This window comes from Myotis lucifugus, unplaced genomic scaffold (genome assembly GCF_000147115.1).
Source record: "Myotis lucifugus unplaced genomic scaffold, Myoluc2.0 scaffold_124, whole genome shotgun sequence".
Taxonomy (NCBI): domain Eukaryota; kingdom Metazoa; phylum Chordata; class Mammalia; order Chiroptera; family Vespertilionidae; genus Myotis; species Myotis lucifugus.
This window is the reverse complement of record NW_005871172.1, coordinates 2,308,518-2,316,561: the sequence shown is the minus strand read 5'-3', so window position 1 is coordinate 2,316,561 and position 8,044 is coordinate 2,308,518.

Here is an 8,044-nt window from a genome sequence, read left to right as displayed (position 1 = left end):
GGGTGTTCTGGATCAGGGTGGGGGTCCCCACTGGGGTGCCTGGCCAGTCTGGCTGAGGGGCTGAGGGCTGTTTTCAGGCTGGTGGGTTGACTGAAGCTCCCAACCGCTCCTTTTTTCTTTTTTTTTTTTTATTCTGGGCCAGCTTTAGCTCTGAGGCCTCGGCTGCTGAAAGCCGGTTTCTGGCCTTTGTTTTTCCTTCTGTATTTGATACAATGTTGCGGTCAGGCTGGCTGAAGCCTGGCTGACTACGCAGGTTTCTGGGGTTTTGTTTAGCTTCTATATTTGCAACATAGTTGCTTAGAGTTGCAGCTGAGAGGCCGGCAAGTGAGGCGGGGAACGTTGGAGTCCGCCGTCACTGGAGCAAGCAAGCCTCCCTGTTCGCTTCAGTGCATGGCTGCCAGCTGCCATCTTGGCTGACAGTTAATTTGCATAAGGATATGCTGATTAGCCAATGGGAAGGGTAGCGGTCGTACACTAATTACCATGTTTCTCTTTTATTATTGTAGATGTCACCCCAATAAATTCAATTTTTTTAAAAATATATTTTATTGATTTTTTACAGAGAGGAAGGGAGAGAGATAGAGAGTTAGAAACATCGATGAGAGAGAAACATCGACCAGCTGCCTCCTGCACATCTCCTACTGGGGATGTGCCCGCAACTCAGGTACATGCCCTTGACCGGAATCGAACCCGGGACCCTTCAGTCCGCAGGCCGACGCTCTATCCACTGAGCCAAACCGGTTTCGGCTAAATTCAATTTTTAAAAAAAGAAAGAAAAAATGGGAATGATAATCCCTTACAATCAACTTAGCATCCACACAAGTGCTCACACCCATCACCTCCTCCAATAGCCATGCCTAACAACACTGGCACTCTGAGAGCCAAGTGACCAGGAGGTCCCCCAGGTAGATGGAGGCAGCACCAGGAGAAACTAAGCCCAGGATTGGCCCCACACCCTGAGCTCTGTGCTGGGTTCCCTAATTGAGCCACAAAGCAGAATTGCCTGGACGTCCTTATTTCAACACAGACTTCCAGGCCTGGCTCAGATATACTGGAGCAGCTTGGGGGAGGGGAGAAAGGCAGGACCCCAGGATCTGCATTTTTAAGACATTTCTCAGGTGATTCTGATGTTGCCTCTCTTTGGGAATGACCACACCAAACAACTTTGCAAGTACAGTGGGGCCTTGACATACGAGTTTAATTCGTTCCGAGACCGAGCTCGTTAAGGAGCTCATTAACTCAAATTACTCTATCAACTCAATGCCAAAAATCGGCTGAGAGACAGCTGGTATCTCAAAAAACGCATTAGTCGGGACACTCGTAAGTCAAGGCCCCACTGTAGTAAAATGCTTCTCCTTCAAAAGAAAAAAAAAATCCAATGTGCAAAAACACACACTTGACAACTTAGGGTGTAAGTCTCCATCCAGTCAATTTCTTCCATTAAATTGAGCTGTTGGAGTTATTCCTTTCACGGAGGCCTGGTACAATAGACAAGTTTTTAAGGCTCGTTGAATTCACGCTGAGCAAATTGTTGAAGATGCTTTACTCTGCATCAGTGACTTCCATCCAAGGATCCTAGAGAAAATTCCTTGTCTGACTTTGATAATAATTACATAACCAATATTTTGGTTTTTTTCCAGCACCTAGTGTGTTCTGACAAACACTGGGTGACCGTTAACGAACCTGGCCCACCTTTACACAGGTGCTCCTCCTCTGTTATCCCACAGCCCACCAAGCTTGCCCTGTCCTTGACTGTTGTCCGCCTTCCCCAACGGCCTGAGAGTAGCTTGAAGATTGTACTTCTTCCTGCTGTATGTGTCTCTGTATCAGAAACTTCACAAAACCCTATGGTGCTTGGTAAGTGTTGGATGGATGAATGGACAGATGGATGGATGGACGGATGGGTTCAAACCTGATAGGAGGGGAGGGAGATCTAGATCAGAGGAGTTTATCAACTAGATAAATGCAAGTTCCATAAGGTTTTCTAGCAGGGACAGAATAAAAACTTTGGGTCCAGGAGTACCTGGGACTGTTTGGGAGTGAGGGGCTGCAACGTGACATGGTGTGTGTGGGGGGAAGGGGTGTTAGAAGGCCCTACAGACAGTGATCTGAAGGGAAGAAGGCACAGCACCTGAGTGCAGCAAAGGCCAAATTAAAAGAAGAAACAGAGATCTGGGCCTAGGGAAAGGCTGGACTATGTGCCCAGCAGGCACCTGATCAGGAACAAAAGTCCTACGAAGTCTCCTGGTTTCACTCTCTGGCCTCAGAGGCCATCACCCTTTGCTCTGTCATTAAGTCACTTGTGCTTTCGTTTTTGTTCTTAAAGGAAAAGAATATTCTCTGCCTCACAATCCCAGTCTGCTCATGACCAAGCCACAGACAGGAGCTCCCCAGACTCCCTCCACTGGGGCGTCATTTAGGGGAAGCCAGAGAGGCTGGCTCCATCCGGAAAGGTCCTGGCCTTCCCAAACCCTCCTCACGGGGGCAGCAGAGACCGCCTGCGGCACCACCCACACTTTCCCCATCAGCAGAGCCGGCTGGGGGAGTCAGTACCCCATACCCTGTCAACCAGAGCTGAGGGCCTCCGGGTTTCTCCCAACCAGTCTAATCACTGGATAACCAGCACTAAAGAGGACTGGATACCCCCAGCTGCCAGAGCCCCCCAACACTCAGACAGTCAGATACAGACACAGACACACACACACACACACACACACACTGAAAGTGTGAACCCTCCTTCCTCATTCATATCACAAGGCAGGATTACATCAACTTTAAAGGGAGGGGAGTTGGAACTTTGAAATTGGATGTGAATATATTTAGGGCTTGGGAATCACTGAAATTTCTGTTTGTTGGTGTTGACTTTTTTTGATGTGTTCAAAGAATTTCACTTCAAGTGTCTCCCAAGAGGCTCACAGATCAGGGATACACAGAGGGTGCCTCAAAGCTGCCCACAATGCCGACTTCAGTGCCTAATTAGAATAACAAATCAGGGTATTTGAAGGCAAATCAGGTGTTGAAATGAAATTTCTGTAGCAAACAGCAAAGAGTATTCATTACTGACAGGCCCCAACTTGCTGTGGGTCTTAATGAGCATTCTGTTAGACTCGGCTCTGGCAACACTCACACACACACCACAGAGGAGACCTGGGGGAACATTCCCTCAGCCTCCTCTCTGCTCTGTGAAGTATTTTCCTCTCTACTGATCAAAGAAGAGGAAGAAGGAGTCATTCTCAAGTTTAAATCCCTCAACCCAGCTGAGGAATTCCTGGGCCCCTAATCCCGCAGTGAAAGGGCAGAGTGATTGGGTCATCTGGGCTACCTTGGCATCAGCAAGCACACACCCCCATTCCCTCCCTCCCCCGCTTCCCATCCCCCCCAGCAGGGAAGCACTCCGCGCCTGGGCCCCCGCAGCCTGTGAGCTGCAGCATCTGCAAGCCCCTGTGGCAACCACTGAATAGGCTCCTCTTCTCAGCCTGGGGTTGTAAAAGCACATGGAAAGTATCAGAATGCCCTGCACTGCCTCACCCTCCATTTCCCTCACACCAGGAAGGTGACAAGTCACAGCAACCAGAAAGGAAGGACAGGTAAGGCGGTACCTGCACAAATACGTATATTCACACACATATACACACATCACACACATAGATACAGATGACTGGGCGAGCTGTGAGGCAGGATGAAAGAGGGACACACACACACACACACACACACACACACTGCACAGGAGCTGGAGAAGATTAGAGGAGGTGGGGGGAAGCACAGGAACTTGAAAAGATACTTTCCCACATCAAATATGGATAGGAGTGTTTTAGGACTTAATCATGAGCTCCAGGATCCCCAGCCCTCTCCACAAAGCCCTTCCCCAACTCCCCTGCTCCCCAGGGACATCCTCACACACAGAGAGAACAGCAGACCCAGCAGGGACAGGGCCACACAGATGCCCAGCCTCCAGCCTCCTCAGCATCATCTTCAGGGCAGGAAGCATGGCATCCAAGCCCTTGTCACCTGAGTCTTTCTTCTGTTTCCCCTCATGCATTCCATCCAGATCCAGCCAACCCAGACCCCTTGTCATCTCCTCACTCTGGCTTGTCGTGTCCCCATCTCCATGCCTTGCGTATGTTGGTTCCTCTTCCCAGAAAGCCCCCCAACTCCCCCTCTTTACCCTCTCTCTCCCCATCTCTATTTAGCAAGCCATGTCTGTCCATCCATTTCCTGATAACACCCCCCCCCCCCTTTGTGCTCTCTTCCCATTCACCATTGCACAAAAGCCACGCCTTCCCCCCAAAGCCCCATCTTCCCTGCAAGAGGAGAGGGGTAGACAGGGGGCCTGTTCCCCGCCCAGCCCTCATCCAGAGACTCTTGATGCTCAGCAGCGAAATGCATTTATACAGAAGTGCATTTACACATCTATACGGTTGGCTCATTGTCCCTTAAACCAGGACTTCTCAGATTTTCATGTGAGTGAGATCACCCAGGTGGGGAGGAGAGTGCTTGCTAAAAATTCAGACTTCAGAGATTCTGGTTCAGCAAATCTGGATAGGGCCCTGACACACCTGCCTTGTTAATAAGCACCCCATCATATACACATCAATCCTATGAAGACAGTCTGTGGAAAACACTGAGAAACATCACTAAGCACATAACTTACCACAATCCCCAAATCCCAAATCATTCATTTATTCCAATGTCTGACTGCCCACTGTATGCCTGTGCTAGGTACTCGGGGGAATAAAGAGGAGAATTAAGAATCAGATCTTGCCTTGAGAGTCTAGCAAAGGAGTTAAAAAAAGGTGAACAGAAATCACCAAAGTCAACCAAAGTACAAAAAGAAAGTAGCAAATGCCATCAGAGTACAGCAATCATGAGCCACAGAAATTCAGAGGAGGCAAAGAAACCAAACGGGAGATAGGAGAGTGAAGGGGAGGGGAAAGACCAGAACAGCAGCCAAGGTAAGTTTTTAAGAAAGAGACACTGGTTAATAAATGCTACAACTAAGGGCGGGAAAGGGGGAATCGGACCTGAATACGGAGTGAGGGAAAGGTGTTGGGAAGAAGGTGTTCCATGCAGAGTAGCCCTGTGTGCATCGCCCTGGAGGTGTGAAAGGCTAGTTGAGGGACTGGTCAGATGGTGTATGGCTAAGGACAGGGGTGTGTGACGCTAAAACTACCTGTGGGGCCACAACGGCAAATTCCCCTTGAGAATCTATAGCCCAAGGTTGGGGACCCACTGCCCTGAGCCACACAGGGAGGTTAGAGAAAGCTTCATGGAGGTTCAGCCTGGAAGGCTAAGGATTAAGTTGTCAGATGCATAAGAAGGGACAGAGAAAGGGCACAATAGGCAGAGGGAATGGCAAATGTAGAGTCATGGATATGATACTACTAGATCCCATTGGATTATATGGTCTCACAGACCAGTTTTAGACTTTGGTTTTCTTCACAGAAATCAGCTAAATGCCTTGTATTGTTTGATTAAATGAATATAAGAATAAATGACTATGAAAAAACCAAAGAAAGATCTTACGTGAGTGCCCAAGTGACTATAATCTACAAGAAGCCTTCAAATTCTTTTCTTTTATGAGAAGTCTTAAAGTTCTAAGATTTTGTATTTTTTTAAAAAAAGGACAAATAAGAACAATTATGTACACCACTCCAATCTAAAAATTAAATAAGCTACACCAAACGGAGAGGACCAGGGCTTTTCAGATGGTAATAAACTAAGACTCTTGATCACATGTTTGAAACACAAGATTTCCTTTTATACATGACATATTTTGTACTGAAACAGAAGAACCTACACTGACAAAGTTTACATTAAAGCCCTTTATTTATTAACTTTTAATGTGTAACTAAATCATACTAGTATTGTAATTTTTTAGTATTTTTTTATTGATGTTAAAGAGAAGAAGAGAGAGGGAGAAAGAGGTAGAAATATCAATAATGAGAGAGAATCTTGGATCGGCTGCCTCCTGCACCCCCCTACTGGGGATCAATCCCGCAACCCAGGCATGTGCCCTGACTGGAATTGAACTGTGACCTCCTGGTTCATGGATCAAGGCTCAACCATTGAGCCACACCGGCCAGGTGATAGTATTGCATTTAAGGGCAGAACTTAACCTACCCACTAAAGGTAAATTTACCTGGTTGATTGGACAATGTTTTTCTAGTTTGTGTTTATTTTATTTTATTTTACTTTTGTTGTTCAAATAAATGAAAAGTCCATTATTCACTCTGCAGGAAAACACAGAGCAGACTTTGAGGGTGCTTATGTTTTTCTTTCCCTTCCCCCTCAAGAAACCTTGTACCAGGTTCATAAAGGAATAATTTGGCCTTTATCATGATTGGAAAGTTGACTCACCAAACAGAAACTTATATAAAGTTCAGAAACTAAGTCCTCAGGCCCACAGGAACTAAACTGAATCAAGGAGTCAGAAAGGAACTTCAGGGCATTATTAGCTAAGAAACAAACTTAAGATGAAGACGAGGAAACTCCACAAGTTTTAAGAGGGTATTGTAGGGCTTCTGGCTCTATATAATTTCTTTTTTTAAAATATATTTTATTGATTTCTTACAGAAAGGAAGGGAGAGAGATAGAGAGTCAGAAACATCGATGAGAGAGAAACATCGATCAGCTGCCTCCTGCACATCTCCTACAGGGGATGTGCCCGCAACCCAGGTACATGCCCTTGACCGGAATCGAACCTGGGACCCCTCAGTCCCCAGACCGACGCTCTATCCAGTGAGCCAAACCGGCTAGGGCTATATAATTTCTTAAACGATAAAAGAATCATGAAATAAAATAAAAACATCACCATAAATGTTCTCTTATCCAGCACTATCAGAGCACAGAATAAAACTAATAATATAGAATGCTGTAGTTATTTGAAAGTCACAGAAATCATCCAAATAAATTTCTTGAGAAGGGAACTAAATAAATAAAGCTAATGAGAGTTAAATATTAACTACACACCTTACATTTGTTTCATGTTTTATTTTCACAAACAATTTCATTTGAAAGTCAGTTTCTACAAATGTCAGATGGATTTTTTTAAATCTACTCAAATATTTCCCAAACAACTGTTGTATACAAAGCACTACGTTAGGCACCCTAGAGATTATAAAGCAGAAAGTCTAAACTCCTAACAAACCATGGGGCCTAGACTACAGCAGGCTAAGAGGACAGATTTGCTGAATGAATGAATGAATGAATGAATGATTTTTCCCAGAATACTCTTCTGCTACCCATCCATATATCCATATGGCAACTTCCTACCCATCCTTTAAGACCCAGTTCAAATATTGCTTCCTATTGAGCTTATCCCATCGAATGGATTGCCTCTCCTCCCCCAATCTGTGTTCCTATGGTATTCTAATCAACTTCAGTGTCCAGAAACAAGGGATTAGTTAGGTAAATTATGGTATATCCATAGGACACTTGTCACGTTACAGTTGTTTATGTATTTAATTGTCCCCACTGGACTGGGACATCTTGAGGAACCATGATGGGCTCATCTTTGTTTCTCCTAGCATCTAGTATAGTGCCTGGCATGCAGTAGAAGTTCATTTAGTGTTTTAATCAATTGAATGCGTCAGTTGCTTACAGAATAATAGAGGAGATAATATACACACTTAGGCTGAGGATCAATGAAGCTTAAAGAAATTTACTGATCTAGAGAGAGTTCTAAGTTTTTGTTTTCCTCCAGGCCATGTCAAACATGAGCCAGCAGTCCATAATTTCCATAAAGAACAGTAAGGACTACCTCCAGAACGCTGTAGAATGGAGGGGGGGGGCGCGGAATGGGATTTTCAGGACCAATCCCAGTTATCAAAAATGAAGGCAGGCTTAGTGAGTCCACACAAGGGATCTAAAATGACTAGGGCATGGTTAGAGACCCAGTCGTCTAGAAAAGGGGAGATTTTAAAGACCATACACAGCCACTTAGAAAGCAGGGTGGGGGGAGGATCACACCCAGTGATCTAGCTTGAAAGAAATGTGTTCTTTTTGGATACCTTCCATAGGGACCAAGCAAATGGGCAGATTCTAT